Genomic DNA, 21,760 nt, shown 5'->3' on the forward strand with positions numbered 1-21,760 from the left:
TGCTCCGTATCTGCATACTAACAAGACCAACTAGTCCACTTTATTGGAAATGGGATCAGAGACCAGGAAGTCCTCCCAGAGGAGCTGGGTCTTGCAGGGGAAATAGCTGACTTTTGTGACAGCAAATGAAAGTATTAGAAGGCAGTGGGAAGCACTTGTTTGACATTTGGTCACACTGGGTTTTGGAGCCTGAAGCTCCCTGTCCTTAAAGAAAAAGTGACTAGACTAGGAGAGTCAAAATGGAAACTGGATTACTAAACAAATATGTTTTGAACATTGTTATCCATTTATGCATTCTATTCCCAGCAGATAGAAGAGGCCCTGGCACATATTAGGATGCCATAAATTATGTTATATGAAATAATTGTTTTTATTTCTTATAAGACCTGGTGAAAATAAAGCAAATAGACAAAGTAAAAATAATATCTTTATTCTATGTTATGTTTTGGAAGGATGTACAGGGTGGGGGCAAGAAAAATGGTAAGGAGTGTTAAAAGAAAGTCCCTTGAAAGAAGAAGGCTTACTTTCTTCAAAATCCTTTAACATTTAAATTGCCAAATTTTATTCTTATCCATCTGACTGAAGCAAATTTTATCATGTAGAAAACACTTAACTGTATGAAGATTCCACAATCTAGGCCTCTGCTCTCAGGGGCTGTGTTTTAAAAGCATGGAAATCCACATGGAATCTATAATAAATTTTAAATGATGGCTCCATGTGGGCATACATGTGGGTTCCATGTGGGCTATTGTTGATGCTTTATGCACTACATTTATCTTATTTGTTTTCATATATTAGGTGTTTCCTTGACACTGAGATTTATTGAATTAAGAATAGCACTATAAGAATTTCAAGTGTCAGTAAAAAATGTCTAATCTAGTCCAAAATTTTTAGAAAGTTAATGTTAATTAGGGTTACAGTAAACATCCAGACACAGAGAAGTCATATTTAAGGCATGTCATTTAATAAAGTTGTTTGTTAACTACTAAGTGAAAATCTTCTTAGAATAGAGACTAATTGGTAAGGAATATGGATTGCATAATTAATCAAACAATACCAGGATTAAAGTATTAATCTCTGAGCAAGGTTGGGAAATATTGCCAGAGGGGAAGTCTTCTCATTCTAAGTTATTTGAGCGTCTTGATAAGCCTGCCCTGATATGAAATCTACTGGTTTCCAAATTTAAAAAGTTATGAAGTATATATTTTAAAGAAAGCACAATTTGGCTGGGTGTAGTGGCTCATGCCTATAATCCCAGCACTTTGGGAGGCTGAAGTGGGTGGATCACTTGAGGTCAGGAGTTCGAGACCAGCCTGGCCAACATGGTGAAACCCCATCTCTACTGAAAATACAAAAATTAGCCAGGCGTGGTGGCATGGGAGGCTGAGGCAGGAGAATCGCTTGAACCCAGGAGGTGGAGGTTGCAGTGAGCTGAGATCACACCACTGCACTTTAGCCTGGGCAATAGAGTGAAATTCTGTCAGAAAAAAAAAAAAAAGAGAGAGAGAGAAGGAGAGAAAAAGAAAGAAGAAGAAACAAAGAAAGAAGAGAGAGAGAAAGAGAGAAAGAAGGAAGGAAGGAAGGAAAAGAAAGAAAAGAAGGCACAATTTAATCACTTTCTCCTCTAAAAAGTAGGTCTGTTTTGTAAAATTACCAACCTCAAACTAATATAAGGAATGATAATGTATTTTGTTTATATATAAGCTCTACGTGTTTCTACATACTTTCTAGAGGAATAGATTTTACTTTCACACGTCTCAACATTTATATTAAAAATGATTATTTTGCCTCTCAGTGAATGAATAATTGTTACGTTCTGTCACTATGCTTCAGATTTTTCATCCTGAACTGAAATACTCTCCTTCCTTAAGCTACGAAAGACACTTCATAGAAAAACAAACAAACAAAAAACCCTGATTTACAAATGGTTTTCATTCTTGATTTGTCTTCAAAACTTTTCCTCTTTAGGAGGATATTTGACATTTTAATAACAGTTTGCCATCTCCCATGTACCATGAGTATGAAATATTTTGTAACCTTAGGGATGGGCCAGATGAATATGCCTTAAGGAAAGCTTTTGGTTGATGGCATCAGTGTCAGTGCCCTGTATATTCACTAGCCATTGTCCCCCAGTTGGGAGAAATGGCAGTCCTGCTGTTTCTTAAAGTCACACCCCCTCCCCCCACACACAACCTAGTCAATGTCTTCTTTTTATATGGCAATTAAAAAACATCAAGGTGTTTAAATTATTATGCTTTTCATTTTGATTCTTAATTTGTATTTCATTGCCCATACTTATTTTTCCCTAGCATTATTTCATTCCTAAGTAAATCTTACAGGAAAGAATCTGATCATTCTATGAGTTTTACCTTAGGCAATCAAACAGCTGCTTTATAAGCTGTTTCTTCCAAGTCTTTTGAATATTGTCAGACATCAAATTCATTGTTTGTCATTTCCTGTTTACAACAAAACTAAAATATGGTTATAAAGCCTTGAGACAAACTTCCTTAAGTATAAAATGAATAGAATTAAAATGTATTTTACTCTAAATAGTAAAATACTTTCATAAAGAAAAAATGAAAATTCAGAAATTAGGCTGGATAAAAGTTTTATATACCAAAAACAGCACACTATACGGTTGAAGGATACAGACCTGAGATCAAGGCTAGACAGTTTCAAATACTGGACATGTGCCTGAGCTCTCTGATCTTGGGCAAATTACAGAGCATCCCTGAGACCCAGTTTTTTCATCTGGGGAATGGAATGGAGATGATGATAGCACCCACCATTGAGTTGTTAAAATAAATCATTTATGTAATATTTATAAATTGTTGAATATCATTTGATCCTATACATAAGTATGTGTTTTATGCACACTTTTAAGTTTTTTTTTTTTTTTTTTTTTAATTTCATAACAGGCAGACTCGCACCGCAGACGCCAGGAACGCTCGCAGTTCACATGCTCAGTCCTCCTTGGCTGACTCACCACCTACACTGCTGCAGCATGGACGCCCCGGGGTAGGTGGTCAACTTTGGGCCTGGTCCAGCCAAGCTGCCACACTCAGGGTTGTTAGAGATACAAAAGGACTTATTAGACTACAAAGGAATTGGCATTAGTATTCTTGAAATGAGTCACAGGTCGTCAAATTTTATCAAGATTATTAACAATGCAGAGAATCTTGTGCGGGAATTGCTAGCTGTTCCAGACAACTAAGAGGTGATTTTTGTGCAAGGAGGTGGGTCGAGCCAGTTCAGTGCTGTCCCGTTAAAGCTGATTGGCTTGAAAGCAGGAAGGAGTGTGGACTATGTGGTGACAGGAGCTTGGTCAGCTAAGGCTGTAGAAGAAGCAAAGAAATTTGGGACTATAAATATTGTTCACTCTAAACTTGGAAGTTATACCTAAATTCCAGATCCAAGCACCTGGAGCCTCAACCCAGATGCCTCCTACGTGTATTATTGTGCAAATGGGATGGTGCATGGCGTGGAGTTTGACTTTATACCCGATGTCAAAGGAGCAGTGCTGGTTTGTGACATGTTCTCAAACTTCCTGTCCAAGCCAGTGGATGTTTCCAAGTTTGATGTGATTTTTTCTGGTGCCCAGAAGAATGTTGGCTCTGCTGGGGTCACCGTGGTGATTGTCCGTGATGACCAACTGGGGTTTGCCCTCCGAGAGTCAACCTCAGTCCTGGAATGCAAGGTGCAGGCTGGAAACAGCTCCTTGTACAACACGCCTCCATGTTTCAGCATCTACATCATGGGCTTGGTCCTGGAATGGATTAAAAACAATGGAGGTGCTGCTGCCATGGAGAAGCTTAGCTCCATCAAATCCCAAATGATTTATGAGATTACTGATAATTCTCAAGGATTCTACATACGTCCAGTGGAGCCCCAAAATAGAAGCAAGATGAATATTCCATTCTGCATTGGCGATGTCAAAGGAGATGATGCTTTAGTAAAAAGATTTCTCGATAAACCTTTTGAACTCAATATGTTGTCCTTGAAAGGGCACAGGTCTGTGGGAGGCATCCAGGCCTCCCTGTACAATTCTGTCACAATTGAAGATGTTCAGAAGTTGGCCGCCTTCATGAAAAATTTTTTGGAGATGCGTCAGCTATGAACACATCCTAACCAGGATATACTGTGTTATTAAACAACATACAAAGTTTAAAGTAACTTGGAGATGGCTACAAAAAGTTAACAAACACAGTATTTTTCTCAAATGAACATGTTATTATAGATTCTTCTTTTTTGAAAGAACAACAGCAGAACATCTACAGCTCTGCAAAGCTGGTGTGAACTAATGTTCACCTTAATTCTTATCTGAACTGGAAGCATTTTCAAAAATCTTCTCATTGCTTTTCTAACAAATTCCAGCTTATTTTGCCTTTGCTGCTACTTTTTCTAGTTAGATTTAAAACTTGCCTGTGGATATAATAATGCAAGTTGCAATTAAGTATTTCGGGAGTCATGGGAACACACAGCATAGAGGGTAGATGGGGCCCTCTAGGTGCCAAAACTAGATATCTGTGGGGTCTCCTGGGTTCAGCGGCTTTTGATTCAAGGTCAACATTGACCATTGGAGTAGCGGTTTAAGAGTACCAGGCAAAGGGCAAACTGTAGATCGATGTTTATACTGTTATTACAAGAGAAGTGACATACTTTATCTATGTTTATATTAGCAAGGTCTGTTGTTAATACCATATGCTTTATATTTCTATGCATTTATATTTCTAATAATATGGTTATCACTGATACATGTAGAGACTTTTAGAATTTATTAAATCCTTGACCTTGTGCATCACAGCATTCCATTAGCAATAGTTGCACCCCCTCCCTAGTCTTCCCCTTCCTCTTTTTAAGCTGTTTTATGAAAAAGATCTACAAGTTCTTGATTCATTTTTACTGTTATTTCCATAGGTAGAAGAGAAAGTTGATTGGTTGGTTGTTTTTTAATTACGCCATTAAACTAAACACTTCTGTTAAATTACCTTATCCTTTCTTTTCTTGACTGTTTTCTTTGTAATGTTTAATGACGAGAGTGATAATTTGCTGAAAAGTCTTTCCCGTATTGTTTATCTATTGTCAGTATTTTATGTTGAATATGTGAAGAACATTAAAGTCCTAAAACATCTAAAAAAATTTTCAGAACATTTTCAGATAGACAGAAATGTTGCAAGGATAGTACAAACTGTTCCCGTGTACCCCACATCTAGTTTCCAGTATTACTGACATCTTTTATTACAAGGGTTCATTTGTCTCAGCTATTCAGATTGTGTTGGTTTTTACCTAATATGCTTTTTCTATTCCAGGATCTCATTCATGATACCATATTTCATTTATTTACCTTGTCTTCTTTGATGATACAAGGAAGTATCATCAAATACTTCTTCGATGATACAAGGAAGTATCATCAAATACTTCTTCGATGATACAAGGAAGTATCATCAAATACTTCTCCGATGATACAAGGAAGTATCATCAAATACTTCTTCGATGATACAAGGAAGTATCATCAAATACTTCTTTGATGTGTTGTGACAGTTTCTCAGACTTTCCTTGTTTAATCTGACATTAACAGTGATAATTTTGAGAAGTACTGGTGAGGTATTTTGTCCTTCGATTGGGGTTTGTCTGATGTTTTTCTCGTGATTAGACCTGAGTTAGGGGTTTGGTTCACAGAAACAAAACCTTTGAGGTAAAATGTCATTCTCATCACGTTATCTCAAGGGTATACACTATCGGTGTGACTTACCACTGATACATGGAGCTTGGTCTCCTAGCTGAGGTAGTGTTTGTCAGGTTTTTCCACTGTGAAGTGGCTTTTCCTCATCCCATCCTTTTCATACCATACCCTATAGAAGAAAGCTATTATGCTTACTCTTAAGGGATAGGGGGTTATGCTCTTCCTCTTTGAAACTAAAACATTTACATTAATTATTTGGAATTCTTCTGTACAGGAAACTTGTCTTCTTTCTCACATATATTATTTATTCAATCATTTATTTATATCAGTATATATACATGAATTTTATTTTATACTTTGGTTATAGTACTTTTTTTTTTTTTGGTGATTAACTTGTTCCATTTTTTGGCCATCTTTTAGTTGACTACTGTGGCCCCTACCTTCATCATTTTCTTTCTCTTTTCATTTTTGAAGTACTTTCTTGCTTTCTGGCATGAAAAGATGCTCAAGGCATCTTGTCCAAATGTGGGCATACTGGGGTAATATGTTAGTGCCATTTTAGTTGGACTTGAATATTCTCTAGGCTGGAGTATTCAATCTCTTCTAAGGAAAAGCACAGCAAGATGAAAAGTCAAGAGCTTTGGAATCATTCAGGATAGAAATCAAATACTGGCCTGACCATTTCTTACATGACCTTGAGCAAGTTATCTCTTCTTTTAATCTCAAAAATACTATATGCCCTTCCTCACTTTGGAATATGAATAGAAGTAGCTGTGGTGAGATTTCAAGTTCAATTCGTGAGTTTCTTTACCTAAAATTTTCTTTAAAGAATAAGCTGAAAGATATTTGCGAATTTTAAAATGATTGAAAAGTCAATGAATGCTAAACTTAATTTTAGGGAAGTATGAACCACCAATTCTAATTGAATAATTTAAAATTTTTGACTAAATCCAAAGAAATGACTGATCCTAACTATATGTTGGTGGCATTTTTGTAAACACATAAACAAAAATAAATTATTGGCAGACAAAGTCTACAATAGAGAAAGAATGAGTGCATGCCATTAAGGATGATGTGACAATTCAGAAAAATTGGAATTTCTGGGTCCTACTCCAAGTTTAATCATAAATTGTTGTTTGACCTTGGCTATGTCATTTCTAGTCTCTCTTTTAATTTGCTCAGGTGTAAAACAAAGTTAACATATCATCCATTCACATCTCTTTGAATGGGAATTTATGTGTATTTATGAGCTAATAATTAAATGTCATATGAATTACTAAGATGAAGTAATATTCAGAAATGACAGCATTGTTTGTTCTTATTATATGCCAGATAAAAATAAGATTTTCTTGTACCTTAGTTCTCTTTGATGCAAATACTACTTTAATTTACCTGGCATGTTGCTTCTCAAACTTTCTCTCTTCCACAAAGCCTTTATTAACTAGGTTTTCTTTTTATGATATTTTTTCATCCTAGAATTGAAACACACCCAATTATTATTTGTCTTTATTCTTTTAATATAATCCAATTCTTAATTTATGGATATTTCAATGTAATAATACAATATTTCACCTCCACATGCAATTGACAAAGTTCGTATAAAGGAATCAACATTCAACCAATATTCCATGAGTTCAAGAGACATTGATTGAGATCCTTCTAAATAGCTCAATGGCACTGCTCTGAGCAGTGAGCTGACTGTGGTGAATGAACAGGAGGAAATACCGGCATTAATGATGCTAAAGGGAGTTAGAGAGGATAAACAAATAAAAACCACTATCAGAACGTATGTGGTGAGGAATGCTGAACTCAAGAAGGAAGAAGCAGCTGAGGAGACCCGTTCTATTAGGTGTGGGTGGAGGCTGACTTTTCACAGAGGCCTGGAGAGATCAGTGAGGGTGCCCTGAAGATTCTTGGGGGCACCACCTTCCCCAGGAGGTCTGTGCAGGGCCAAGGCCCTGAGGCAAGACCCTGCTGCACAGGTATGAGGACAATCACAGAGGTCATGAGGACTGAGATGACAAAGAAAAGCTTTTTAAGTCAATTGTAGCAATTTCCATTTCTCCCCCATCTCTAAAATGTTTGGCCATTCCCTTATGCTGATTTAGTCAGTGTATTTTCTGTTATTTAGTGACACTTATTTCCTGCTTAACAGAATACCTGGCAAAGTAAGCTTCATTCACATGGAATTCTGGAAAAAGAAGTAAAGTAATCAAGAAGGGTTTCAAGATTCAGAAGGCAGAAAAAAAATGCCAAATACTGAATTTAAAAGCTCGCTACTGATCGTTAGAAAGCACTGAATGATTTAATATCATAATGTAGATGGAAGACCTAGCACAGTCGTTTGAAGGATAAATGCGAGAAACAGAGAGACGAATAGGAGAGAGACAAAGTGATAGCTTAAAAGCAAGTTAAGATTTAGGAAAATCCTATATGTATATATTTAGAAAACAAATAAAACTTTTTTTTTGAGACGGAGTCTCACACTGTCACCCAGGCTGGAGCGCAGCGGCGCGATCTCAGCTCACTGCAAGTTCCGCCTCACAGGTTCACTCCATTCTCCTGCCTCAGCCTCCCGAGCAGCTGGGACTACAGGGGCCCACCACCATGCCCAGCTAGTTTTTTGTATTTTTAGTAGAAATGGGGTTTCACCATGTTAGCCAGGATAGTCTCAATCTCCTGATCTCTTGATCTGCCCACCTCGGCCTCCCAAAACTTATTACAACATATATTTGTGTGTATATATATAATATATATATACGTGTGTATATATATTATATATATATACACAAAGTATTATAAAGACAGTTTAATAAATTTTGCAAAGTTATATTGAAGTTAAAATAATATACAAATGAATCTTTAAATTTAACATTTTATTTGAGAAGAAAGAATTGCATTTTGAGGTGTGCATAAAGACCAAGTATATTTTGTATGTCTAAAGAACAAAAAGGTTGGAGGTGTTCTTAAAAAGATGAAGTTTACATGCGGCCCTGAGAGAAAGTTCATTAGGACTAAGTGAGCTCTGGGGAGTTGGCAAGCTCCATTGGTGGGTGACTAGTGGTCAAAATCAGTCCTAGAGTTGTAGCATACTATCCTAGCAGCCATAGATAAAACTGGTCTCAGCTTACAGCAAGTAATTTTAGCCACTGGAATTTTAGACAATTACATTTCTAAAGCAATGTTATGTACCCTGAGCACTTTTCACTCCTGGCCCCTGGATTCTGATTTAGTTGGTTATAAAAAGAATGACCCAATTCGGATAATCAACTTTCACAGCACACCAGATTAAGAGAAAACACCAGCCCTCCTGTGCCTCCTCCCAGACATTATCTACCCCAAAATAACAGTCTCCTGAAGAATCACAGGTATGCTTTTCCCATATGTGGAATTCATATGAATGGAAAGACAAGGTATATGCTCTTTTGTTCAACATTATGTTTAGGATATTTATGCTATTGTTTTGTATAATTACAGTTATTGCTGTCTGAATGTTCCATTGGTGAATGGAGCGCGTTGCACTTACCTGTTCCACTGCTGATCAGCATTTGGCCTGTTTTCTGTGGGAGTTTGGATAATACTGGAATAAACATCCTTCTAAATGTGTGTTAGGCATACACCTAGGAATGGATTTCCTATAATGTAAGATTGGTACAAGTGAACCTTTAGTAGATACTGCCAAAATGTTTTCCACTATGGTTGTATAAATTTACCCTCCCACTTACTGTGTTGAGAGTTCCAGTTACTCCACAAAGTTATAGACACCGAGCTTTGTCTTATTCATTTCAGCCTTCCAGGTGGGTATGCAGTGTCATAGCCTGTGTATTTGTTTTAATAGAAGGGGAAGAGTTATTTTTATTATTTGTGTTTGTTTTAAAATATTTTTATATTTTTAACTGGTTTCTTGAATAAATTTTAGACAGAAATAAGTGGCAAAAATAGTACAATGCATTTTTCTATATCCTCACTCAGTGTCTCCAAATTTTCACTTTCCATGCAACCACAACAAAATTACTATAATCAGGAAATCCACATCAATGGGATACTACTAAGTAGTCTAAAAATCACATACACATTTCTGATTGTTCACTAACGTCCTTTTCCCGGGCCAGAATCCAATTCAGAAACAACATTGCACATTGATGTGCTAGCTCCACAGCCTCCCCCAACTTGATCCCGTTCCTCAGTCTTTCCTTACTCTTTTGAAGAGAACTGGCCAGTTATCTTATAGATTGAGCTTCAGTCTGGGCTTTAATAATGTTTCCTCATGATAAAATTCAGGTTATTAATTTTGGGGCAAGAAAACCACAAAGTAGCATTGCCTCCTTCTCAGTACACACATCTCAGTACACACACATGGGTCAGTGACACTGCCTATGGGTCATATCCCTTTGACTTACCTGGTTAAGGTGTCATCCAACAGTTTTCTCCATTGTAAAGTTATTATTTTCCCTTTGTAATTAGTAAGTATCTTATGAAGAAGTACTTTGAAACTATGAAAATTTTCTGTTTCTAATCATTCTTTTGGCCACTAATTTTATAATTCATTCATCAATGAATATACATTGTTTCACAGTCTGATACAGTTAGATGTGGGCCTGTTTTCTTTTTTTTCCTCTCTCTTTTTTTTTTTTTTTTTTTGAGACAGAGTCTCTCTCTGTTGCCCAGGCTGGAGAGCAGTGGCGCCATCTTGGCTCACTGCAACCTCCACCTCCCAGGTTCAAGCAATTTTCTTGCCTCAGCCTCCCGAGTAGCTGGGATTACAGGCATCTACAAACATGCCCAACTGATTTTTGTATTTTTAGTAGAGACAGGGTTTCACCATATTAGCCAGGCTGGTCTTGAACTCCTGACCTCAGGTGATCCACCCACTTCAGCCTCCCAAAGTGCTGGGATTACAGGTATGAGCCACCGTGTCTGGCCCAGATGTGGGCCTATTTTCTGAAGTTCTCTCTTTGAAATTATTCTTTAAGGTCTGGTGCAACCCCAGGAGGGATCTTCTTAGCTATCCATTTTCCTAGGTCTCTGCCGATTTTGTATCTGGCTTATAGTATAGCTTGTCTTCTCAGAGCTTCCAGCCTCCTTGTAATTGTTTAACACCACGGTCTCCACTGTTTGTAAGTGTACCCTATTTCCTATATCCTCGCATTCTATTCCAAATGAAGTCAGTTTACTTGAGGAGAGCAATGGAGTTCCCTTCCATTTTGACCCACTCTCCTCATGCACACAGTTCTGCATCACAGCTCCACAGCAGGACGCAGGGAGAGTGGCCCACTTTCTCAGTGACATACTTGCTTTGTGAGCTGGTCGCTGTGTGAGCGAGGCTGTCTCTTTTCTTCTGGCTTTCTTCTCTTGGCAGGGACTCTGCTCTGTAAATGAGCTAGGGCAAGGGCCAGCGGGGCCCCATTATTCTTGGTCTGCCATCCCTGTTGTTGACTTTGGTCCTAGCGGTGGGGGTGTGGGGGAGATATCCCCCCTCCCAGCTGCTCTTGCTTCAAAGTCTCTTTATCCCAGCTAGTAGGATCAGAAATTTTGGCAGCCTGCTCTTTCTTGTGAGTTACTACAGCCCTCAGCAGGAAACTGGTGGGAAACCTGTGTTTTCTGTGGCTGCTCTCATCCTGGGGTGATACTTCTCTAACGCTGGTCTGGGTGTGGGCAGAGGTAGAGCAGATCCTGGCTTTGAAACACTTCATGGATGCACTTCACTGACACTGATACGCTTTGTTGGCATTGATCCTGACATTGATGACAACAATGATTGCAATGTTGTTATTTCACAGTTTAAAGCATGTTTAAATTTAATTACATATTTTATATTTAGTTTTAAATATTGTAAAACCCTATGGAACCGTATTATTTAGAGCCAATATTTATTACTATTTCACACATGTATTATTTCCATTGTTTTATTCCTGAATTTCCATGTTTCATCAATGATAATTCTTTTTTCTGCTTGTATGTTAATGGTTAATTCTGTTTTTCTTTCTTTGTAATCATCTTTATTTTGAAGGATTTGCAGTTGTGTCCTTACAATACCTTCAGGAAATCTTCCAGTTTTCACTATGTTGGTTGAAGTTCAGTATGGGTAGTGATGATGATTTTCTTTGTGATCCAGTTTCATAGGCTACTCCTGTGAAATAGGATTAGGAAATAAATCCTACCTCACTTTCTTCCTTTAATTCCAGTACCAACAATCTGATGTATACACAAACAGGGTCAATCAACCACATAGTTTTCTGAAATCTTAAATAATAATATTTTCTTTTCTCATCATAAATATTTCCAAATATCACAGGCTTTTATTTCTATTAAAACATCTCTTTTGGCCGAGTGCAGTGGCTCTTGCCTGTAATCACAGCACTTTGGAAGGTTGAGGTGGGCTGATCTCTTGAGGCCAGGAGTTCAAGACCAGCCTGGGCAGCAAAGTGAGCCCCTGTCTCTACAAAAAGTAGGAAAATTAATGAGGCATGGTGGCGTGCACCTGTAATCCCAGCCACTTGAGAGGCTGTGGCAGGGGAATTGATTGAGCCCAAGATAAGAAGGTTGCAGTGAGCATAGATCTCGCCATTACACTCCAGCAGCCTGGGCGACAGAGTGAGACGCTGTCAAAAAAAAAAAAAAAAAAAAAAAGAATAAGAAAGAAGAAAGGAAGGAAGGAAGGAAGGAAGGAAGACCTCTTCCTTCAAAACCTAGAGCCCTCGCTAATTAGCTGCTACAGTTATATTTATCCTACCTCCCATTATGCAGTTCAGTAAGTCAGATATGGAAGAACATTAGTAAAAAGCCCTCTTTTCCAAAATACTTAAAGGTAATTTATCAGAAAGACGTTACTCATTGTGCCACGGGATATTACTTTCCACTAGTTTTGGAGGGTGATTACCCTTTTCTATATCTCCTGTATTTTCCCCCTCTCTTTTGAATGTAACAACTTGTTCAAGTCCCTCCAATATTTAAAGGAGTATTTTTATTTTACTCAAATTTTTATTTTCTTCGTAGTCAATTGTTAGGAAAGTGCTATCTAAAATAACCCACCTGAACTTGTGTTTCCCAACATTCCCTAATCCTGTCCTAATGAACACACTCATGATTGACACTTCAGTTCAGACACAGACTCCTGAAGGAAACATATGCTCCGTTGCTTAATCCTTTTTAACTTTTGGTTCTATTTGTTGTCATAGCATCCTTTGGTTACTCTGAACACACCAATTATTATTTTATTGTTTTTATAGCTTTTCTCCCACTGTGAGTTTTTTGACGACAGCAATGAGTTTTCTGTATTCCCAGCACCTCTAAGTGTATATGTGTATTTAATATAAAGTAGATACACAATGCATATTTTACATTTAAGCAAATAATTAATTTGGTGTATAGGATATGCACAGTGAGGTGAACACATGTGTAAGTGGATTGAAGCATGTTGGCTAACTACAGAATTTAAATATGATATATTTGAATGTAGAAACTTGTTCTTGAACACATGTATTTCTGGTATACACAAGCAACTGCTCTTTTATATGGTCCATCTATGGAGAAGTCTCATATTGATCTCCCCCAAATTTCCCACTTTATGATTTTTTCCCTATATTATACATTTGTCTGGGATGGTATGAAAGAGTTTACATTTTCTAACTTGATAGTTATCTAGTAAAAGCTGTTTATATGTGTATACCATGTTGGCCAAACAAGATCTGCATGGATGTGTTCCTATTGCTATTGCTCTTTTTCTAGTTTTGTAAGTTGTTGCTCCTTGGTTCAATTAGCTCTTAAAATACTATTTTTATATTTAAAATAGTTGCTAATCACTCAGTATTTTGGGGGTTGTTTGGCCACATATATTGTCGTCTGGTTTCTCCAGAAGCAGATGCCAACACGGAGTTGAGAATTCTACCAGGTCTTAAAGCCTGAGAAAGGCAGAGGAGAAAGGAGAACCAAAGGAAGAAGTCAATCTGCAATGCAAGGTCAACAAGAGCCTCAGCCAACATGGTAGGACAGTATGGAGTGAGTATTGTCCATCATAATGACCTGCATTGGATGGAAATGGACAGCTCTTATACCCTGCCTTGCTTGGTTACCTGGATTAGGCTGAGGAAAGGAGGACCTATGCCAGGGGACAGCAGCTCTTTGCAGCTGAGGCTGACCCACAAGAAGCAGATAGCTGGAGCTGTCTACAGAAGGTGCTGCCTTAGCTAAAGAGTGCATCCCTTATTTTATTTATTTATATATTTTTAGAAATGGGCTTTCACTGTGCTGCCCATGCTGATCTCAAACTCCTGATCTCAAGCAATCTTCCCATCTCAGCCTCCTGAATATCTGGGATTATAGGCACGAGTTGCCATGCCTGGCTCAGCGTGTTCTTTATTGAGAGGAAGTGAAGCAGTGTATCTATTTGTGTCTAAAACATGTATGCATGTATGCATGTGCATGCGTATATACAGAGCCAAACAATTCTATGGAGCTGGAGGAAAAAGTGAGGTGATCATTGTGCTGGTGAGTGAAGTGGGCACAAAGAACATCTTTCAGCTGTTCTTGAGCACCCAGGCCACCTTGCAACTCTCTCTTAATTTTATTCCATTATTGGTTCTATCAGCGGCTTTAGGGGTTTTATATAAATTACTGGGGCTTTTAATTTTTACATTAACTGATAAAATGTAATCCAAATCTCATCGTTTTGCTGCAGGCAATTGATGACACTGAGCAACTAGAACCAGCTTTGTGTTGAGGAATGTAAGTTAAGGATCAATATTGTTGATGCGCTGGCAAGGAAAGCACATGCCCTGTTTGCAGGATTAAAGTCACTGTTTCAGGAGAGAGTTTCTCATTATTCCTCAATTAACATGATTTTTTCAAGATTTCCTTTGTGTTTTATGGAGAGAAGAGACTGTCTGAAAGTAATTGTGATTTTTTTAGGTTTTGGTTGTTAACTCTTTTATTATTTTCCTTAACTCTCTTATGTTTAGCCATTGAAGAGATATGTGAAAATTAACTCCTCCTTTAGAGACGATGTGGCTTTCATAAACACCAGCAAGCATACCAATATTAAATGCATCATGCCTAAAGTTGATGATGCTTAAGTATCTCTAGAAAAAGATATATTCTGGGAACAGTATATTATTGTAATCTCTCAGGGAAAGGTAGCAAAAATCATTTTGCTTCCTAGTTGCTCAGTTAATTTAATAGATTCAGCAAGTAACTTTTACGATATTTTATCAGTACGTCAACCACGATACAATGAAAGCTTAAATTCTCATATTCAGGCTTGGTGAGAAGAGAAATCTCAATCTTATTTATTTTTAAGGCATAATTAATAGAAACAGAATAACCACTATCTAAAGGAAAAAATTGATAACCAGGAACTGTATTATGAGCTAAACTTTCATAATTCCATACAATTCCATATACTGATGTACATCTCGAATCCATGTTCAGGTTCTTTACAGTATGCTATGGTAAGGCTCAGCATAAAGTGTTCTTAACAGAAGGGTAATCCTGTTGTTTTCTCATAAAAATGCAGCCAATGATGGCTAATTAGAGGAGGCGTATTTCCTGGAGTAGTGGAAATAATAAAAACAACACTGCACTTGGATAACAGTCCCATATTCCTCTGGGAAACTAAATTCTACAAGAAACAATAACAAAATATCTTTAAGAAGATCATACAGCAGCTGTTGAGTTGATTTCTTTTCAACTGAAATATTCATAATATGTTATGCAAATGATCACAAAAAGCTTCCTGGCCAAAATAGAGTATTAAATCATAATATGCTTCATCTTCGGTTAGATTTACAACAACTACACAAAAGAAATTTCACATATGAATAAAAGTATTTAATATCTGAGAGTGGTCATTAAACCGAAAGCTAGGTAGTGCAAGGTAAATGTTTAATGAATCCAATTTCTTTGACACATCCTCCCGTCTTCCTGTGTCCTGACAATTTTTTTGCATGTATTAGCCTCAATGATTTTTGATAGCTACTTCTCTTAAACCCCATCTCACATCTAATGAATTACTAAGTCATAATAATTTGATTTTTAAAATGTATGTCAAATTTTATCCCTGCCTCACTGTTTCAGTTGCTCGTTGTTTACTGCATGTCATTTTAGCCTGTGTCACAGCAATAGCATATGAGGTTTCCTAGTCTCCACCTCATCCTCCACATCATTGTGAGGCAACATGTTCTGAGTTGCAAATTATTTAATGGCACTTTTATTGCCTCTGTAATTCTATTTCCAGGCTGTCATGGGCTGCACTGTGTCCTTACAATATTCATCTATTGAAGTAGTAACCCCAAGAACCTCAGACTGTGACTATATTTGGAGAGTGCTTTACAGAGATGAAATCATATGGGTGCACTCTGATTCAAGATGACTGGTGTACAATCATCCACACACGAAGGAGAGGGGCCTCAGGAGAAACCAATCTTGCTGACACCTTGATCTTGGACTTCCAGCCTCCAGAACTGTGAAAAGTTAAATTTCTGTTGTTAAGCCACCCAGTCTGTGGTAACTTTGTTACGGCAGTCCTAGCAAATAAATCCACAGCTGAACTCCAAACTCCTGTGCATGGCTTACGAGCCTCTTTATGGTCGGGTGTCTCAGCCTTGTCACTACTATGCATCACATTTTTCTTTTTTTTCCCCCCTCTTTTTTCATTTCTGTACTCTCAAAATGTGAATTATTTTAATGCTTTTCCATTTATATTTGCCATTTTTTTGAGATATTCCTAGGGCAATATTTATTCCTAGGCAAACATTTCTACATTTCCTGGACTCTATTTTATGGAACTTATCAGATTTGCACCTGTGTAACCCTTCCTAGAGGCAGCGACTGTGAACTGCTTATTCTTGAGTCTTTATTTGGGCTACTCATTTTGAAATATGGATTTGCTCTGTAAAGATAAGTTAAAAGAAAATTAGCCAGGTGTGGTAGTAGGCGCCTGTAGTCCCAGCTACTTGGGGGACTGAGGCAGCAGAATGGTGTGAACCCGCAGGCGAAGCTTGCAGTTCACGCCAATGCACTACAGCCTGGATGACAGAATGAGACTCCATCTCAAAAAAAAAAACAAAAAACAGAAAATATTCTCTGAACTTCTAAGGGTAGTGAGCTAGGAAGGACCATTAAAAAAAAAAAAAAAAAAGAATGGTTAGAGGAAGGTTTTTTCATCATTGATATTGATTAATCATCTCTTGCTTGAGGACTACAATGTTGTCCTCAATATTACTTCAGATGTAACTAACTGGAAGGGGTAGAACTAATTCACACTTTAAGCAAGTGATGTACCTGAACTTACTATGAAATAGACATAAACATAAGACGATAAATAGATAATTTTTTAATTACTTAAAATTTTTAAAGTCTTATATTAGGAAAGAAAAATGAAAAGTGTTGGGGTAGGGATTACATGTGCAAAGGTGGGAAAATTGTTTTGAAACATTTCCTTAGAAAAATTTTTAAATTGTTTTATTTGATAGAACAAAAATGAAATTAGTCCTATTTTCTAGACATATACACAAACAAAACAACTTACAGAATAGCATTCTTTAAGTCTACTTGAGTTTATTACTAACATTCATTCAATTACTTACTTTGAGAACTTGAATGTACCAGCACTAGCCCCAACCTTCCTAATACCACAAGAGCAAATCCATTTATTGTCATTTTAGTTCTTCAAATTTTTACACAGAAATCACTTATTTTCCAAATCATCAAATTCCCTTTGATAGCATTTGTGACATTTCTCCAAGAGAAATTCATGCAATTAAAAAAACTGTTTATTTTAGAAAAGTTTTAGATTGCAAGGAAAGTACACAGAGGCATTCTCATGGGCCCCACACCCAGTTCTCTCAATTGTTAATATTTTGCCTTAAAGCCTTTATTTTAATTCAGATTTTCTTGGTTTTTATCTACTATTCTTGTTGTGTTCCAGGATCCCATCCAAGACACCACATTACATTTGTTCACCATGTCTTAGGTTCCTCTTGGCTGTGACAGTTTTTCAGATTTTTCTTGCTTTTTATGACCGTGACAGCGCTGAGGAGCGTTGGTCCACTGTTTTGAAGAATGACCCTCCCTTTGGCTTCATGTGTTTTTCTTCTTACGTTTAAACATGATTTATGGTTTTCTGGATGAAGACCACATATGTGAAGTGCCATCCTCATCACATTTTATCCAGAACACAGGCTATCAACAAAACTACTTACTGATGATGGTGACCTTGATCCCTTGGCAGAGGTAGGGCTTGTTAGGTTTGTCCATTGTAAAGCTCCTCTTTTTACCCCTCATTTCTATATCTGTCGTTTTTGGAAGAAAGTCACATAAACAGGGCTCATTTAAGGAGTGAGAAGTCATGCTCCACCTCTGTGAAGGTATGGAATTGCCAATAATTATTTGGAAATATCCTATACAGAAGATGTATCTCTTCTCCCCCATTTATTTTTTTATTCATATCAGTTATTTATGTGAGTATGAACTCAGAGGAGTTTTTTTCATAATTTGGATTGTATTCCAATAATACATTGTTTATTTGATTGTTCAAATTATATCAGCTTTGGTCATTGGACACTCTTCCTGTTGGCTCATGTGTTGTTTTCCCATATTCCCTTTTTTTTGTTTGTTTGTTTTTCTTGAAATGGAGTCTCACTCTGTTGCCCAGGATGGAGTGCAGTGGCGCAATCTCAGCTCACTGCAACCACTGCCCTCTGAGTTCAGGTGATTCTCCTGCCTCAGCCTGCCACTGTGCCTGGCTAATTTTTTGTATTTTTAGTAGAGACGGGGTTTCACCATCTTGGCCAAGCTGATCTTGAACTCCTGACCTCATGATCTACCCGCGTCGGCCTCCCAAAGTGCTGGGATTACAGGAATGAGCCACCGCGCCCAGCCCTATTTTTCTTTCTTTATTTCTTTTTCTTTTTATTTTGTTTAGCATTGCCTTCCTGGAATTATAAGATGCTCTGGGGTTATCTTGTGTATCTCCTGCTCCTAAATCAGCCATATCTCTAATTAGCTCTAGTTCTGTACATATTTTTTTTTTTTTTTTTTTTTTTTGAGACGGAGTCTCGCTCTTTCGCCCAGGCTGGAGTGCAGTGGCGCTATCTCGGCTCACTGCAAGCTCCGCCTCCTGGGTTCACGCCATTCTCCTGCCTCAGCCTCTCCGAGTAGCTGGGACTACAGGCGCCCGCCACTACGCCCGGCTAATTTTTTTGTATTTTTAGTAGAGACGGGGTTTCACCGTGGTCTCGATCTCCTGACCTCGTGATCCGCCCGCCTTGGCCTCCCAAAGTGCTGGGATTACAAGCGTGAGCCACCGCGCCCGGCCCTGTACATATTTTTAATAATTGAATTAGAAACGAAGATCTGGGCTGTAGATCTGCTTATTTTTGCTAGATGTCATTGTTTCTACGCCCTCTCAGCAACCAGAGCTGGGAAATATATGTAGGACAGTAATCTGAGTATATGTCAATATCTGAAATTATTTCTTTTCTTTTTTTTTCTTTTTCTTTTCTTTTTTTTTTTTTTTTGTGACAGAGTCTCGCTCTGTCGCCCAGACTGGAGTGCAGTGGCACGATCTCAGCTCACTGCAAGCTCCACCTCCTGAGTTCACCCCATTCTCCTGCCTCACCCTCCTGAGTAGCTGGGACTACAGGTGCCCGCCACCACGCCCGGCTAATTTTTTTTGTATTTTTTAGTAGACACAGGGTTTCATGGTGTTAGCCAGCATGGTCTCGATCTCCTGACCTTGTGATCCATCCACCTCGGCCTCCCAAAGTGCTGGGATTACAGGCATGAGCCACCGCACCCGGCCCAATATCTGAAATTATTTCTATATCCAGCCATTATTATCTGTGTTGGGCCAAATGAAAGTTCACACTCATGTCTACAACTCTGATTTGGTCTGTATGGGCCATTTCAACCCCAACACCCTCTCACCTCGTGCTGATCTGTAACCTCCCCTGCAGCAGTGAGGAACCTGTGTCTTGCCACCCATTGTCCATTCTTTTGTTCAACCCCAGTGCACATCTGTAGTTTCAGAGCTATTAACACTTCCCCATGAGAAACAGCTTTGCTAACTAGACTACAGTGCTTATGTTCAGATCCTTTGTTTTTCGCTATTATACTTTCCGGTCGTTCCCAACATTACTTAAGTTGCCACCACAATTTTCCCCAACTCTTTCAGTGAGGTTATGCCACCCATTTGTAATACTGTTAGAATCATTGTCATCATCTGCATTCTACCCTAGGATCACGTGTACTCCTAGGTGTGTTGTTTTTAATTTCTGTACACAAAAGTTTACTTTTATGCTATAAAGTTCCATCAGTTTTGTGAGATTGATATCGTGTACCCACCTTACATTGTCATGCACAATAGTTTCAAGCCCTAAAAAAATCATCTGTGCTTACATATTTCACCTTATCACTTCCCTAAATTTCTAGCAACCACTGACCTGTTTTCCATCTTTGTAGCTGTGTCTTTTCTAGAACATCACATAAATAGCAACATGCAGCATGCAGCCTTCTCAGATTGGCTGCTTTCACTTAGCAATACGCACTTAAGATTCTTTCCAAGTCTCTTTGTGGTTTAATAGCTCCTTTGTTTTTATTGTTGAATAATATTTCATTACATGGATGTACCACAGACTGTTTATTCGCTCACCTATTATTAAGGTTATATAAGAAGATACTGGTTGCTTCCAATTTGAAGTAATTACAGATAAAGTAGTTACATTTTGTGCACAATTTTGTGTGGATATAAGTTTTCCAATCTATTGGGTAAACACCATTGGTGCCGTTACTGGATGATATGATAAGACTAATTTAGCTTCTTAAGAAGCTGCCAAACTGTCTTCCAGAGTGGCGGTACCATTTTGCATTCCCAACAGCAATGAATGAGAGTTCCTGTTTATCCATCTCTTTGTCAGCGATTGGTATTGCTGGTTTTTGGATTCAGTCATTTTAATGGATTTGTAGTGGCATCTCAATGCTGTTTTAATTTGCATTTTCCTAGTGACAAATGACATGGGATACCTTTTCATGTGCTTATTTGCTGTCTATATCTTCTTTGGGCATTCATGTCTTTTTAGTATTTTTATTAGGATTGTTTTCTTATTTTGTATTAGGATTCCTTTCATATTGTGAATACATGTCTTTACCAGATATACGACATGCAAATATTTTATCGCAATCACTGACTCATGTTTTCAGTCTATTAACAGTGCCTTTCTTAGGGTAAAAATTTTAACTTTAATGAAGTTCTACATTTTTTTGTTGTTATTCATGAATTATGCTTTTAGTGTTGTAGCTAAAACCTCATCACCAAATTCAAGATAACCTAGATTTTCTCCTATGTTTTCTTCTGGGTTACATAGTTTTGCATTCTATAATTAAGTCCAAAATCCATTTTGAATTAATTTTTATATAAAATATAAAGTATAGGTGAAAGCTCATTTTTATGCATATGAACATCTAATTGTTCAACACCATTTGTTGGAAGAATTACCATTTCTTCAATAAATTGTTTTGTGGTTTTTTTGTCAAAAACCAGTTGACTATGTGTTTGGGTTTATTTCTGAGTCTCAGTTGTGTTTCATGGATCATTCTATGTGTTCTTTAGCAAATGCACGTTTTATATATGTGTTTATATGTTTGTTTGTGAGACCAAGAGAATGATAAAGAGGGGAAAATCTTTTCTTTAGTTCAAAACAAGTAAACTGTAGCATCGTGACTACAATTTAATATATGGGGTGTAAGACTAAAGTTTTTCTTCTCACTGAACATTGACATTTGAGATAAATGTAAGTTGTTTCCTAGGGCTGACCTGGGTATTGAATGAGCTTACACAGTGGCTTAAAAGGCAAAACTAGAAAACGGTTGCTTTTGTTTCACATAAATAACATGTCTTACAATGACTGCCTCAAATCAGATCTTTGAAAGTACAAAAGGTCCCTCAGTACATTTGGGAAGATTTTTCAAAGAGAACAAAATCTGATAGGAAATGAAGATAGATGTTGTTTAGTTAGTAGAATTAACATGAGATTCTCTGTTGGTGCTATAGAGTTTTTAACAAGACAGAGAGTTTTTAACAAG

General features: G+C 37.6%; 1 long non-coding RNA gene and 1 pseudogene across 1 annotated transcript; one reads left to right on the plus strand and one right to left on the minus strand.

The window, feature by feature from the left end:
• Positions 1-2,926: 2,926 nt before the first annotated feature.
• On the plus strand, positions 2,927-4,123 carry LOC129485808 (phosphoserine aminotransferase-like; annotated as a pseudogene).
• A 2,951-nt stretch (positions 4,124-7,074) lies between these two features.
• On the minus strand, positions 7,075-9,496 carry LOC134737163 (uncharacterized). The gene is made up of 3 exons (XR_010121809.1): positions 9,409-9,496; positions 9,210-9,318; positions 7,075-7,155 (listed from the first exon to the last, which is right to left on the minus strand). It is a non-coding gene; the product is annotated as an uncharacterized lncRNA (long non-coding RNA).
• Positions 9,497-21,760: the final 12,264 nt, after the last annotated feature.

Source organism: Symphalangus syndactylus, chromosome 7 (assembly GCF_028878055.3).
Source record: "Symphalangus syndactylus isolate Jambi chromosome 7, NHGRI_mSymSyn1-v2.1_pri, whole genome shotgun sequence".
Classification (NCBI taxonomy): domain Eukaryota; kingdom Metazoa; phylum Chordata; class Mammalia; order Primates; family Hylobatidae; genus Symphalangus; species Symphalangus syndactylus.